This window comes from Apis florea, unplaced genomic scaffold (assembly GCF_048593485.1).
Source record: "Apis florea isolate Af1SG1 unplaced genomic scaffold, ASM4859348v1 contig_3493_pilon, whole genome shotgun sequence".
Classification (NCBI taxonomy): Eukaryota; Metazoa; Arthropoda; class Insecta; order Hymenoptera; family Apidae; genus Apis; species Apis florea.
The window spans coordinates 1,488,857-1,505,658 of NW_028256772.1; the positions used below are offsets into that span (position 1 = coordinate 1,488,857).

At 29.2% G+C, this 16,802-nt stretch overlaps 1 protein-coding gene and 1 long non-coding RNA gene across 2 annotated transcripts in view; one reads left to right on the top strand and one right to left on the bottom strand.

Annotated features, from left to right (window-relative positions):
* The first annotated feature begins 604 nt into the window (after positions 1 to 604).
* LOC100866151 (uncharacterized) overlaps positions 605 to 16,802 on the top strand; it is a 40,059-nt gene continuing 23,861 nt past the window's right edge. The window contains exons 1-2 of the mRNA XM_012486415.2: positions 605 to 665; positions 1,399 to 1,922. The gene's annotated coding sequence lies outside the window, so the exon portion shown is untranslated. The remainder of the gene's footprint in view (positions 666 to 1,398; positions 1,923 to 16,802) is intronic.
* On the bottom strand, positions 10,457 to 11,841 carry LOC147656903 (uncharacterized). Its single transcript, XR_015293499.1, has 2 exons — positions 11,627 to 11,841; positions 10,457 to 11,082 (listed from the first exon to the last, which is right to left on the bottom strand). It is a non-coding gene; the product is annotated as an uncharacterized LOC147656903 (long non-coding RNA).

Here is a 16,802-nt window from a genome sequence, read left to right on the forward strand (position 1 = left end):
ATTCAGTTTCTAATTATTAAAAAAATTTTATATCATTATCAGAGCAATGAACCATTGTGTAGTGATTTTTCTTCTGATTTCTTTTGATCACCACGATTGTGAAATTGGATTGTGTAGAAGGTCGAAGCATTTCAGTGTTAAGTTAAAAAGAGATCAGTCGGTATGCCTGTGAGCGAGAAACCACTTCTGTTGGCAATTAAGGAACCAGCAAATATATATGACCTGAGCATGGCGAGGAAGAAGATCTAACTTGTTCTTTGTTATTATTCCAAGAAAAGCAGGATACTGGTAAAACATACTCGCGCAATATATGGTACGAGCATTCCGTTCATCTAGTTATTCTCTTGTTTTTCCTTCTCCTATTGACTTTTGAAGTCAAGGTATTAAACGACAAAAAATTTTACCAGAATTCACTTATCTGGTGTGTAGGTTGAACAAGAACGTGCCACGACTATTGGTCAACATTGAAGTTGGTTAGCGCGCTTTTTTTGTCCCCATAACGGTTTAACTGTTCCTCGACTCATGTAAGTACTTGCACGCACACGAACATCGTATATGTTTTGCATCTGATTCGTTTGAATCGATATTCTTGCCCACACAGTCGTAGTTTAATCACCACGTTACAGAGATTAATCGTTTGCTAGATACGAGAGACAAGTTATCAGGTAATGTATGTGTGTCGTGGCAAATTTACATTTACAAATGATAGTAACATGGTTTACATAGAAAATACGACATTGATTAAAATATATTATCACTTTTTTGGTAATATAATTTGAAACTACTTTTATTTTTTCTTATTTTTTATTTCAATAAATAAACACAGAAATTGAAAAATTTTGTATTTTAACATTCTGATGATATTATAATATATCATATTATACATCAAAATATCTTATGAGCAAAATTACTTATAATTGTTTTTAAATAATAAAAAAGAAAATTTAATATAAATTATATTGGTGAAAATAAACTTATAAAATATAGTGGCATGAATTAAATTTTTCAATTTAAATCTTACATATTTTCTGTATTATCATTTATTAACATTTTATTTTATTTGTATTTTTACTTCTATTGATTTATACTTTTCTCATGCAATATAAATTTATTAATTTTCCTTAATAACATTATCGTTGCCTCTCCGTTAATATTAATTCTTTAAACAAATCAAACAAAAATCTCTATTAATTTCATATATTTATCTTGAAGCATTGATCCATATTTACACTCTAGATTATTTTTGATTTAATCTTATTTAACTTCATCTTTTTTTGTTTAATCCTATCATTACAAATAATTAGTAACATTATTTGGAGGCGATATAATATTTATCATTCCTATAACTATAGAATAAAATGGAGAGCAGCGATGCAAAATAGTAACGGTCTTCTGCAGGTATACGTTTGAAAATATCCTTCAGCGCTGCAAAACGATGGGGCGACGTTGGTAGCGGCAACCCCGCGCCGCTGCTTGTACGAAGGTTGCTGCTGCGTGGATTCGGAGGGATGGTAAAGAGTAGAGAGGCACGCAGAAGAGGGAAGAGGTCGGGTTGTGGAACGGATAGAGCGGTAGTGGCTCTGGCAGCAGCAACACGTAGTACACGGTAGCACCGCGACGAGAACGCACACGGTTTATACCACGTCGCTTTAGTAGTCAGTAGACTCGCTTCGAGCCAGTTTCACTCGGTCCAGTGGCGCAGTCGCGTTACGCGTATATATTTTTTCGTATCTTCAACTACACCAGCATCATCACTACTACATCACCATCACCAATTACTACCAACGTCGTTGTTACCACCACCTGCACCGTTGAGTGTGTCAACATACATACGTAAACGTCAGCAGGATCACCGAGTCATCGGGTTGCTCCTGGGAAATAAGTTACAGAAGAAAACGTTTATATCTTCGAGACGGCGCGAGGTATGTAATATTTATTATTTGCTATATTTCCTTCAAATTCTTCTTGTTTATAACTATTAATGTTGATCGCGAGCGTGAAAATGGTGGCTCTTTTATGTGCGCGGGATTCAGTGGCGGAAGTGATCGCGCGTCGTCGATGAAGACGCGACGAATGAATGTTCCTAGAACATTATCGTGCTTCGTTCTCGTACTCTCTCCGTATATTCCTCATCGATTTTCCTCGACAAGACCCGCCCTGTAATTTACTGTTCTCTTTCTCTCTATAGATATCTTATTGAGTAGTTTTTATTTTACACTTACAATTTGAAATCGAATTTTTCTGTAAAATGTTAGTGTAAAATACGAAATTTCGCTATAGAAACATAATCATAATTCATCTCGATTATTATCGAGATGAGTCTTCAGATCCTTTTTCGGCGAGCGCGCGCGTGTTTGCTGTCGACGATCGATGGACTCTATCGGCTTCTCTCTTTCACCCTCTATCCACGAATCGTGGCTGGTCGTTTCTTTTTAACATAATATGCTTGCTAGACGGTCTTTCTCGATGAACCATGCATCTTAAATATCGATTCCCGATAGAATATGAAGATCGAAATCAAATCATTATTGAGCATACTTTCATAAAGATTTCTTATATAAATATACTTTATAAAGAAATACTTTATAAAGAAAAATCAATAAAATTCATATTTATTAAAATTTATTATTGATTCATTTAAAAAACAATTTTTTAATATTTTTATAACAACAAATAACGTGTTTTTAATATTTTTATCTTTTTTTTTCTTAAATTTGAAGAATTTTTAATTACATTTAATATATTTGAGGCAAACTTTTTGACAAATGATTCATGAAAGCAATTAACATGTTTTTCAAGTCTCAACTAATATTTTGATCTTTTTTACACGTTATTTTTCTTATTGAAAACAAAGACATCGATCTGCATCTCGAATTACAGGCAGCAAATCCTATGAGCGGAAAGAATTCATTAGAAGGAACTTTGCCAACGCTTCGAGTACACACTTCGATCGATAGTTTGAAAGTAGTTTTAAGTTTTATACGAGAAATCGAATCTTTTGTTGGAATTGAAAATAGCTCTGAAGATAGCTAAACATAAAATGTGATGTATCATCAAAATTTCTTTTGAAATTTCTTTTAATTTATTTTATATTTAATTTCATATTTTTTTCTAATCTTTTTTTATTTTCTTTTTTCTAATATAAAATATAATTAATTATTAAAAAAAAGAATGTATAAATATTCCAAATATGATCTTTGTTTTATATTCAAATAAAACATTCTTTATTTATGTGATGTAGCATTTCATCTCCAATTGTCTTATATTCAAAAATATGAATTTGTTTATCTCAGTTATAATTTCAAGCAAAACAAAAAATTAATTAAATTATATTGAATTTTGTATTATTTGAGTAATAAAAAATATTGATTCAGTATCGATTTTCTATTTAGAATTTTAAAATAAATTATTTAAAGTACAAAAAGATTTATCTATATGATAATACTCTATATGTAATGATAATTACTCTATATGAAATAATTATTTCTTTTGACAATTTTTTAAAAGAAAACATTATAAAAATATGGGTGACAGTATGACAATATATTTAATGGATGATATCATATTCCATAAAAAACTACTATATTATATATACAGTTCACGCACATTGACATATTACATAGTCTTTCAGCTTTTTGCGCAACAAAGCCTGCTTCTTAATATGAAAACTATAATGTATATTTATTATGAACAGGGCTCCGTGAAATAACCGATGGTTAACGATTTTTTTCGAGTTGTATACGTCACTTTCTGCATGTTAATTCATTAAAGGATATCGAGTGGGCGTTGTGATGTTGCAACAACCCTCATGGAAGCAAATAACAGGAGAAAAACACGTCGATCCGGATATCATTTTTTTTTTTCCTTTCTTCCCTTGGTAATTTATAAATTCAATTGCGTTTAGTTTAGACGAAAATGAGAACAATGGAGAAATAGCCATATTTGTATTTCTTTTTGATTATTAAACGTGACTGTAAAATGAATCACAACTTGTTTTTTAATATGTTTAATTGTTTTTTTCTTCGAAATCTCCAAGCAATTTCAATGTTCGAAGAGTAAATGTTTTAACTTCGATTCAATAAATGACATTTACTAAAAGAGACATTGAACTAATTTTCATAGAAGGTTAGTAATTTAATGGAATAAACCACATTGCGCTAACGATAAATGATATTTGATTGTGGTAACATATGTGATTGAAAGACTTTAACCATGAATTTGTTAATCTCACGATTTGCTAATTGAATGCCATGATATTCGCAAATGGCAAAAATAGATACGTATTTAGAATTATTAAAATCTTCACTTTATCAATCGAAGTATTCGAATTTTTCTCGAATCCTTCAATTCTTTTGATTTTACACAAAAAAATAATTTCGTCAAATCATGTGGGAATATATTTATTATACAAATTACGTTGTATTTTTTTTTTTTTAAATCTATATTTACGTACAATTTATTTTTGTGATATCATAATATGAAAAAAATGTGGTAAAATTTCAGTTCTTGATGGATAGACACGAACATCGAATATTCTCCGAGACAAAAAAGCGTATCTATGTGACCGATACCGTGAGAGAAATTATCGTTGATGGAAAGAAAAAAAAAAGAGGGTTGACGCGCTTCACCATCGCTAGCGAATTAAGTTACACGAGAGTAATTTGAGGGGAAATTGCGTGCAATATTTGCCATTGCCGTGATGGAATCATATTACGCGCGAGAAAGAGGGTGCGAGAGAAAAAGAAGAGAGAATGCAGGCTTCGACACATGTGAGCAACTCGCGATGTCGTGTTTTATCGTGTCAGAGTAGGCTTCGTGATGATACTGTGACACGCATATTTTTCGCGGGATCTCGAAAGACTCGATTTCGCCCACGGAAAACTATCTCAATTTTTTCTTTTTTCTTTTTTTTTTTTTTTTTTTTTTTTCGTTTCGTATACATACATGAATAACCGGATAGTTTGATGAATGAGTAAGTGAAGCGTGAGTGACACTCATTTTCTGATTTTTCTGCTTATCATAGAGTACGTATAGTTTCTTAGCATCGTTGGACATTCGTATCTTCCCCGTGCAGATTGAAATTATAAAATTGACTCGAAGTAAAACTTTGAAAATTTGTTCGAATTTTTTTTAAAAATTTACATTAAAATACAAGCTTAATATTTATGATTTATTAAATTATATCGTATAATAGGAAGCATAATTTTCAAATAAATAATGATAAATAGATTTTTTGTTCGTTCTAAATCTAAAATTAATTAAAATTTTGATAAAATGTGTAAAATATGCAAATATTTTTGCTATACTTATATATAAAATTAGTTTATGTATTTAATCTCCAGTTACCCTGTATATTTTATCGTGTCATATTGTGCATTATAGCCGAGTTCGTGCACGAACATTCTTAATGTCCATTAAGAATATAAATGCATTTAAATGTATCATGACCGTATTACCACGCTACATTTCCCTCTTTAATTAACCTCAATTTGCGGTACATCTGGCGACATAGTTGCCGCCAATTTGCTAGCATCTCATGTTCCCCGAGCAGTTTGTCGTATCGACAGTATCATTCGAATCACGCTGCTAAATTGTCAGCAAGACATATCGGCTTGTGGGAGGGTTGCGATCGAGGTCCATTGTCAGTACCATACCTAGATACCATATCACGCGTATAATCATAAAAGCTGCTTGTCGAGATATAGATTTCTATTGGAAAAAAAAATATCTACAATAGTTTCGTAATTCAAACCGGACTATTTTTTCCTCTCCGGGCAATGAAAAGAATAAAATGATAAAAGATCCAATAAATAAAAGAAACTTGACATAATGGTTAGCTATGTTAAGCAGAATTATTTGAAATTTAAATATTGGTTACTTTTTCATATTAAAAAAGAAAGAAAGAAAGAAAGAAAGAAAGAAAGAAAGAAAGAAATAAAAAAAAAAAATCTTTCTTATATAAATAAAACACGTGTATATGTTTTTATTTGTTCGACTTTAATACATTGATTTTAATTACATTTGATTAATTGAGTTTAATTATATTTTGTTATTTTATAAAATTATTGTTGCTTTTGTATCTTCAACTTTTAAATATTTTTAAATATATAATAATTATTAAGAATATAGGAATAAAAATTTGTATCTATAAAAAATATAGTTAAGTATATTTATCGATAATTAAGTTCATTTGTTAGAAAAAATTCGATTAATTTGTTTACAAATGATTGACAGTATGATTGTACATAACATTCTATTTAATCAATTTTAGATGTTTTTCCAAGAACACGGACTTATGCAAATAAATTATTTTTCTTTTCTTTCTTTTACATTATGCATTAGACTTTTTTTCATGTTTGACAAGAACTTCCGCTCAAGAGTCTTTCGTTAAGAGATTCTAACCTCTTAGAATTTCAATGATGTAGATATTCTTTCGTAGATATTCATGATATTCTTTTCCGTTTTTCGTCACTCATTATTATTTGGAAAACGAGTGATATGATATGAAATCCTATATGATGATATACTTAAAACTCTCTGTACATATGTATATGTATATATAGTACATATGTTTCAAGTGTTGATTTTAAGTGCATCAATTTTGCGGTTAGCTCATTCGATAATTTATCGACTGTCCGTACCAATGAATTCGATCCGTGAAATGTATACTTTAGAAATAAACTATTTTAAATTTAAATAAACATTTGAATACATTTCAAAGTTATGCTTTATGAAAGATAATGAATGTATATGTCAATCTATTTAATTTGTTTTTCGATTCGTTAAAAATTCTAATGAACATATCGATATATATTTTTATATATAATAATAATATTATCTTATAATCAATATGTCTACCGTTATCGTTAAATGGCAATCGTATACCTAATATAATATCAATGTTTATATATTCTAAATTCAATCAAATGATTTCTTTATTATTTTATCAAAGTTTTCCTTGTTATTTAATGATGAATTTATTTACACAACTGAAAATATTAAAATATAAAGTGTTTGTAAGATAAATCATTAAATAGTCTTAGAAACATTTCGTTTTGAACTGTCACAAAGGATATAGATGTCACTTAAAGCAGAAAATGCGGTTTTACTCGTGAATATATTGTATGTAAATAGCGTATACTCACAGTTTACGCTGTTTCGTTCCTCTTTCCCTTTGTAATAAACGCCTTAGCTTCCTGTTTCCCTCCTTCAGCAAGGAAATGTATTCGTTCTGTCTGGGGTTTTAACCCTTTCACCGAGTATTATAGCCGGGTATAATATATAACGCGTAATAGCTACAAGTGAACACTTTTCACATCCGACGGATAACCTCCTTTTCCGAATTATCTGACAAGAACGATTCATTCGGTGAATGTCTCGAAATTTTGTTATCAAAACTAAAATCAGAAATTGCATTTTTCGGTTAAAATTATGAGTATAGTATAGCAATTTAATTTTTCATTTCTTTTCTTTTTCTTTTTCTTTTTCTTTTTTTTTTTTTTTTTTACGCTCAATAAGAATATTAAATATATTTAAACGATAGTTCTAATATCAGATATATATATATATATATATATATATATATATATATATTAAAAAATTATTTTATTCAATTCGAGAAAAATCGAACAATCTCAAGTGGCATAAAGAAACTGAGTAATTCGAATAAATTAAACACTTTATATTGTTGAAATATTTTGACAATATTTAAAAATATATGAAATATATGATGTTGTATATATTATACAATCTATTTAGATTATTCAAAGTACTCGATTGTTTAATTGAACCTCTATTTTAATATCTCTAGTCTTAAATAGTTCTACAAATTGATTGGCGATCATATAAATAGGTAAATTCATGGTCGTATAGCTACTGTATGTACTTATTTACATATAAGTTAGATTTATCAGCTCGTGTTTTTCTCGTAAACGATAATTATGAGAAAAAATAAAGAGGAAACCTGTTTTTTTATAAATAAGAAAACATAATGACATATAATTTTTTTATGCTTACACTATTTTTTCAAATATAAAGATAACTTCCAATTTTTTACATGAAATAAATACTTTTTTATATTATATGAAAATATGTATTTAAAGCAATTTCAATAAGTATATGACAATTTCATAAAGTATAAAAAATAAAAAAAAAAGTATTTCAAATATTATTCTAGTACAGGAGAAAAATGTTGGTTATTAAATGAACACTTACATATACAAATTAAATTACTAAAGTTCGATATTTTCTCTCTCGTATTATCAGATTATACCTTTTAAGAATGTGTTGCTATAAAAGATAATAGTAATATACATAGCAAATCCTATATTAGAATAAAATCTCTTAAGTTGATGAAACATATTTTTCTTAGTTTAATTTCACAGATTTAAAGATTTAACATAATATTTTTATTTGAATAAGGATTGCTATTTCTTCTTATCTTCTGTTTTCACGTGTATCTTACGTAGGTTATATCCTGTAGGTAACAAATGATAAAAAATAAAGAATGAATCTTGCACAATAATTTATTAATTAATTCATAATAAAATTCATAATTATATTAGTAGATAAACAACTATCTTATAATTTGTACAATTCAATTTTGAAAAAATTTATTTATTTTATTGAAATTTTAATGTAATTATACAAAAAAAAGAGTATACCTCAGATTTTTTTTTATACCTAAAAAAAATGTACCGCTCGATCATAATTTTCAAGATATTTTCAAAAAAAAAAACTTTTATTTACATAAAATTTCATCCAAGCATATCCGTAAACAGCGCATGTGTAAGCATGCGGCGGCCACATTATTCTCTGTTTAATGTAAATATATGATGACGATAGGTAACTAAGCGTATAACGGGTGAACTCGATTCAAAAGGCTATTTCCCCATGAATTGTGATGGGCTTGAAATATCTCAACCTCATCCCATACCGAGCTTAGGCATTTCTTTGGATTATGAAAACAAAATATAAAATAACTATCGGACGATCGAAATAAGAAATGGCTGAAGTTACGACGATAAACAATAAATAGAAAATAACATAAAATTACCATTGTAACTATTATTACATAAAAGAATTTATTAACACTAATATATTATTAACTTCATAAATTTTATTAATAATATATAGGAAAATTTTGTTTATTCAAATCGTTACAGATAATAATAACAAAATTAAGAGAAATACAAAAAAAAAAAAAGTCTTTTCATTTGCATAGTATTGAAACTTTAACGAGCATTTCGTGTCGTAATAGTCGTGGGGCATCAAGATAAAACGATGCCGTGGCTTGTTGCTCATAGAGGATAGAAAAAAGAGAGAAGAGCCTGTCGGAGGGAGCTTCTTTGATACTCTCGAATCGCTGGAAGACATGGTACCGGAAATACCGCGGTATGTAAACGGCCGGCCTCTTCTTTTCCTTCCTTCCTCGTTTCGCGATCTTTTTCGAGCCGCTATAAGGAAAATGGATCGTCCCGTAACGATCTCACCGTAAGATGCTTCTTATCGCGGCTTAACGCGACTCTCTTTCCCTTTTTTTCCTTCTTCTCTCTCTCTCTCTCTCTCTCTCTCTCTCTATCCTATTTCTCTGCGCCTTCTCGTCGTTCATTTCTCTTTCTTTCTCACTTCCCCCTCAAATTCAACGCAGCGACATGCCGTTGGCATTGAGGTACTGATCGCATCTCGCAGATACGAGTTTATCGGTAACATCTGGATTTCAAGTCGGTTCGCTCAACGCTCGCCAGATAATCGCTCTTGCACGCCCTCTTCTCGGGGTCTAGCCGCTTTTGATTGGCTGTTCTTGTTTTAAACGGGATCCGTTAGTCTCGGTAAATCTTGTTATCGGTTTTATACATTCAAAGATCAAATTGATTAGATGTTTTACATGACATTATGATTACGATTAAAGATGAATTTGAATTTTTTGTTACGCGTATAATGAAAGAATTTTAATTAAATTAAGATTACAAAAATTATGTTAAATTTTTGTATACGTATTGTTTAATAATTTATTGATTATTATGATTTGCGTTATGATTATATAAATATATGAATTTAATTAGATTGATATAGTGATTTGACAATACTTTAAATTGGAAAAAAATTAAATTTTCATAATTTTGATTTTTTTTTATAATTATACATTCATCATGTTCGTATCATTTTGCTGATGAAAATGGGACCAATATAAATTGATTTTAATAATTTTGATAAATTATTAATAACAATAATATTCTGAATCTACATGTATTTCGTTCTTATTTCCTATGATTTCTGGTCATTTTTTTTTATTATTTTGTTCTCAATCGTATATTTTCTTCCCTTATCGCTTGCGAATTACGAAACTAAGCGAGGTTGTAAAATTTGATTGCTTCATTGATTCAAAAATCATACAATATTTTTATAATTGTAAACGATTGGTTTTGAATTACTGCCTATTATTAATATATATGTATTTAATGTTATTGATGTATAATTTATTTATGAAGAAAATATTTATTTTGATTAAAATATATATATTATATAAATTTATTTTTTAAATATTACGTTCAAATATTTGTTAATAAAGTAATAATTTCGATACGATAAGTTGTTTATAAGTGTTCGACTTAAGCGTATTTGAAATTATTATGATAAATATTAATTATTTGACAACGTAGCACAATTTTGTATCGTTTTGATGCCAAATTAGAGGGAATACATGGTAACTTCGTTAAGATGCCATGCGCGGCACAGCATTCTAATTAACCTGAGATAATTAATTGGAATCTATTGTTCCAATTGCATATTAATGTCAATTTGCATGAATGAGTTCATCGTCATCTCTCTTGCGACTTAAGTGTCTCTAGTCGTAGATATATATAGAAATTGCAATCATACTTTCAATGAATACATGATTTTGTTTCGAAATGATTTTTACAATGAGAACATATAACGAATTCTTGTTCAGTTCTTGTTCAACGTATCATTATCGATTTGTTCATCGATTCTTCGTTAAATTAATTTTTTCATTGAATTCTTGAAAATGAATAGCTTCATTAATTTTTTTTAAAAATTATTGCAATGAATGAAAGGAAAAACCTGGAATGATAAAAGATACATGGAGATAGATGGATACATAGAGGATACATAGTAAGCAAGAACTCTTCAAAAGTGTTCCATACAAAGTGTGCTTTGTACCAAAGATATACTAAATACGTAATTTAAAATGTCGAGAAGGAAATATATATATAAAATAAGAAACATAATAATAAGAAAGGATCTTAGTTTGATTATTTTGACAATTACTGAATAATAAAATAATTAAAAAAAAATCTTTAGAAATAAATTTAAAGTTTAATTGTGAATATCAATTAATTATTGATTATATATTATATATCTTTAAAATATGTCTTTAAAATTAATGATATAATGAAAATTTATTCATTTTTTTAAATGATTCATAAGTATATAAAAAGGAAATTTATATAAATGGATTTAATTAAATTTGGAAAATGTGAAATAATGCAGAAAAATCGACTGAAAAAAAGAAATTCGCTGATAGTTAATAGATAAAAATAGATAAAAGAATACTATAGGTTAATACTCATTGAACTAAAGAATATAACTTCACTGGCAGTCGTACATTTAACCTTAAAAAGACCTCCGGCTTCGCGGTCGTCCGAGGTTGCCATTCAAATTGTATCTACTTAGAATCAAATAGATCTATATTATCCTCAACTCAACTACAAGACAGCTCTTCCATACAGTATTAATCCTACTGTATGAAAAATTCTATTATCAATCCTTAAACGAAACTCATTCAATCCACTTTTACTGTATTGCTATATTATAACATTCATTTTTCTTTCTCCTTCACTTTTCTTTTTTACATAACAACTCGTCCAAACCGCAAAAGGCAAATTAATAATTAAGGAAAGCTTCGGTAATCCAGAGATCCGGCTTCCAAAAGTTTTCTAACAGTGAAACGGAGACAGGAGAAAAGAAGATGCGGAGAAGGATTCACAATGCACCGGAAGAGGCGAGCAAAGAGGCCAACGGAAGAAAGATTCTGTCGCTGGACTCGTAGAACGAACGACGCGGATAAATGATTCACCGCTTCGAGCATTTGCGTTTCCGCGCCTTGTCCCTCGAGCATTTCTTCCTCCCTCTTCCTCTTCTTCTTCTTCTTCTTCTTCTTCTTCTTCTTCTTCTTCTTCCTTTTTCAAACACGCCCGGACAAATTTGTATTTTGCCAGAGAAAACCAGGTTCTCCTTAAAAGACGAAGAGATGAAGGCAGATTTCGCCGGCTAGATAAGAGAGATTGAAGAGACATATATATATATATATATATCTAGCGATGGTATTTGGAACGCTTTAAATCGTTTCATAATTGTATATATCAATCGATAAATTCTGAATTCTCAAATCTAATTGTTGTAAAGTTTCCAATGTGTTTGGAAGACTTGATCTTGAAATTCTTTTTCGATTCGAAGTTCTTAAGAGTTATTCTGTCTCATTCTTGAATTCAAATATTGGCAAAGCGTGGTGAAGAGTAGTGAGCGAGATGGAGTAGTAGATCTCATGGAGTTTTGCTATTATCTGTCAAGATTTTCCAAAATATTCTTTCAAATATTTCGAAATGATTAAAATTTTCGAGACTTTCAGGAATTTCTTTTTGGTTTCGAATCAGGCGAATTTCGAATTTTTTTGTTATTTTAAAGATCATTATATATAAAGTGAAAAAACGGAAATTGAAAATTCTTACGTAAAGAAGAAAAGAATTTATTGGGTCATCAGTAGCAATTACCCAGAATCACGAAATTACCCAGAATGACGACGACAGGCTCGTAGACTTCTTTGTGACGATGGTCACTGACCTGGATTTTCGGTGTTCGTTCTGACAAGCCGCGGCAAAGAGAAAGAAGAAAGAGGTGAAGAGGTGGGGAATCCCTTTGGGCTCTCGCGAGCTTTCTCCTACCTCCGATTAAATTGAACTTATCGAAGCTCGCGACATGGTGGAATTCCAATCCCCTCCCCTCCAGTCGCACTGCCAGATCGGCCAGAAATCGGAAAACGATCTTCGGTCGAACTGGTGATGAATCTCTGTGATTCGAATTTTTCGAAAGTTTGAATTGGGAATTTAGAATTTTCAAGAAAGATTCTTTATCTTCGAAAGGAAGATTAATGAATTGGAAGATTTAGATTTATCTACGTGTCTTTTTTTTTTTTTTTGTAATATCGTGATGATGTTTTAAGTATTTCGATTTTTTTTTTCTTTTTCTTAATGAAATGTTTGTGCACGCATGCATTTCTTCTATTTTTATTTTGGACGTAGGATATTGTTTGCGTTACGTTCATGTTTAGTGATAAGGATGAAAAATAGGGATAAAAAAAATAGAAAATTAATTATTAACCTTGACATTCGTTTTCTGAACAAGCAACAAAGAAAGTGAACGGTTATCGAAGAAAAAAAAGTAAACCGTGATAGCATAACTGATACGAATTATCTTTAACCTCTGCCGGATGGTGTGACTTCTTTCCCTGTTTCGTCGATTTTACACGAAATAATGGAATAAAATTTGAAAACGTAAACGTTCAATTAAAAACTCGGTTAAAAATTAATTTTTTAAATAAATTATATTGATTATATTACTTTCAAAATTATTTCAGATTGCCGCAAATTGAATACTGCTTTTTAAAAAAATATTGTATACAAAGAAAAAAAAAATAAATAGAATTTAATAAAATAAAATTGTCTTAATTTAGAATAAAACGATTTTCGGAGGGAAAAAATATTCCTTTGTTCAAATGAAATGTTCTGAACGATAAACTATAATTATTCTTATTTAAAAAAAGGAGAAAATGAAATTTTCAGCGAAAAAATTTTATTCATGACTTCGCACCACGTTCATTCTCCGGGATACTCGTGCAAGAGCTATTGGACATTGCAGCACTTGCAATAACACGGTATTATAACTCTCCACACATCGTTTTCAACCGGTAATCGTGCTTACAATACGCGTAAAAACACTGGCATAGGTAATATACTTAAGCAGCTTGGAGCTTATGGTGATATGTAATATTTTATTATTCATTTCCATTTATGAATTATTCACAAGAATATAGAGGGAGTTAAAGAAGGAGGACGGATAAGAGAAAATTATAGACGATATTCAAACTTATATATTTTGTAATATTTCTCTCGTGAACAGATTTTTCAGTCACAATCTACGTCTCTTTTCTTTTTTTTTTTTTTTTTCTATTCTTTGCTAATATTCTTTGCATACTTTCTTTGTTTCTTTGGCCTAAAAGAAAATTTTAATTGGAGATATCCCAGCAGACGATATGATATAAAGAATATCTTCGTATGAACGTGTAATTTGTCTTCGTATCCTTTTTTTTTTTTTTTTTTTGCCTTTTTTAGTACAGAAAAAGAGAGGAAAATATACAGATAACAGGAAATCGGATTTTTAGATATAATGCCAGTAGATGAGAGTAGATTTGAGAGAGTACACGGCTTTGAACAGCATGCACGCCTCCACTTGGCCATTTATCCGGGCCATGAGCAAAAATGGCCCTTTACAGCCTAGTGATATACAAGAAAAAGAGAGACCGGTAACTAAAAATATACGAGCACATCGGACTCGAAACGAACCCGAGTTCAAAGAAATGGGTGGCCTTCAAAGGCCACTCACGGATGGTTACATGCGAATTTTTTAGGACCAAAGCATATATATATATATATAATGGCGGCATCTGCCGGACAAAAATGTTTCTTCACGTTTCGTTTCGTTTGCTCGTATATTACAGCTTTGATTGAATGTATAATTGTCTGTGCCCGGAAAAAAGTCGATTATCTTTTTCCCGTTGATTACAGAACTATATTTATTTGGTGAATTTGTGATTAATCTTACTAGGTAAATTGAATGCTGATGATAACCTCAATCATTTGAGTTTATTTATCTAAATGTTAATTCTTGTTATTTGAATGAGAAATTGTGAACAATTCATGAGAAAATCAATGAATTTTTATGAACTGTGTTCATCTTCCATTAGTAAGTATGCGAAGAGAGTTCAATTTTAGTGTACAATGTATGTAATAGTTGTAAAAAGTATTTATATTAGCTTATATTATATTTATTTTATATCACTATAAAAATTAAAAAATTTAAAACTTTAAAATTGAAATGTAGAATATCACAATATATGTGTACATAAAAATACACTTCGTTCAAAAGTATTATTAACAAAATTTAATGGTCTTTCTTTATTGATCATCCATAATAATATGTTTAATTATATTGTCAAATGATCATATTACATAGTACATAAATGTTCATATTAACCGGGTTTTCCATTTAATGACTTCGGAATTTACGGGTTAATACCCATAATGCAGAGGGAAAGCGAATATATGAGATGCAGTAATGAATACATATTCCTATTAGGATCAACTTGATCTAAAAACTTCATGATAAAAGGAAGAATCGAAATAAGAGATATTAAAAAACAGAGGTATCAGAATTGAAAATCGATCTTGTTTCTTATAGATTTTAACATAATTTTGTTTGTCTCAAATATACTTATCATATAAAAATCTTTTGAATCTTTAAATAGAATTTGTTTTTCATTATTATTAAATTCTCGTTATTATTGAATAGTGAAAATATTAGTTTCATTTTTTTTTTTCTGAAAGAAATTGATCTCTTATTAAATAAATTTATTCTTCTTAAAATATAATTATGCACAAAAATAACATAATCAAAGTTACTATTAATTCTGAGAAAAGCTATCTTTCATAAAAGATTCAAAAACGAATGTAATAGACATGTATATATCTGGATCCAAGAACAACGTTCCCTATATGGATACGTCGAGACTAGTGGCTGTGTGTCGAGCTGCCGGTCTATATCTGACAACGCATTATCTGCTTTACTGCCTGCAGTAAACTCGGTATTGCCATCCTACTTGAGTTGTTCTCTTATGATATTTTCGATACGTCTTATTCTATACTATACGTCTAGTTCTATCACATTCTATTTTTTTTTTTTTTTAATTTATTTTTCGTTTTTTTCTACTCATAAAATATCATAATAGTTTCTTTTCTTATTTGTTTAATAAACTATATATCTCTTTCTTTGTTTTTGATCGTGTAATTAGCCATTTTTTATATTAATTTCTTTTTATTTTATATCTCACTTTACAATTTCTTCAGATCAATGATGTTTTTAGGTTTCTTTTCTTTGATTTTCTTGATTTTTGCTATTATTTGATTTCTATTATTGGATTTTCGAAATTTTATTACATTCGATTATAAAATGCAACTAGTAGTTTGTTCTCAAAGATTTTAGATTTACTAAATTTTAAGTTCAGAACATATTATTGTATAAAAAGTGCGCTTTATACAATACGCTTTATACAAGTGCGCGTGATTACTTTATTATGGAATTTTCTCTAATATGATCTCTCTGATCGCCCAAATCCTTTACATAGTTCAGTGTTGTCTAAGCTAAGCTCCAAAGCTTAGAATGGCTTCTCTCGTTGAGGGTCGCTATATGAAATTTGGTTAAGATATTAGAACTGATGTTATGTGTAGAATTCATATCATGTTTACTTCCCAAAATTTTTTTAATCCTCTATTTTTATAAAAAAAAAAATAAAATTCTTACAAAAATCTATTAAAATTTTTATAATAAATTTAATAATTAAATATTTATTTTTTATACGAAAAGTTTATCAAAGTTTTCGAATTAAAAAATTGGAAAAAAAGCTGAAAATTGAGAAAGAATTAGTAATTTTTACTCTTAGTTGTACTCTT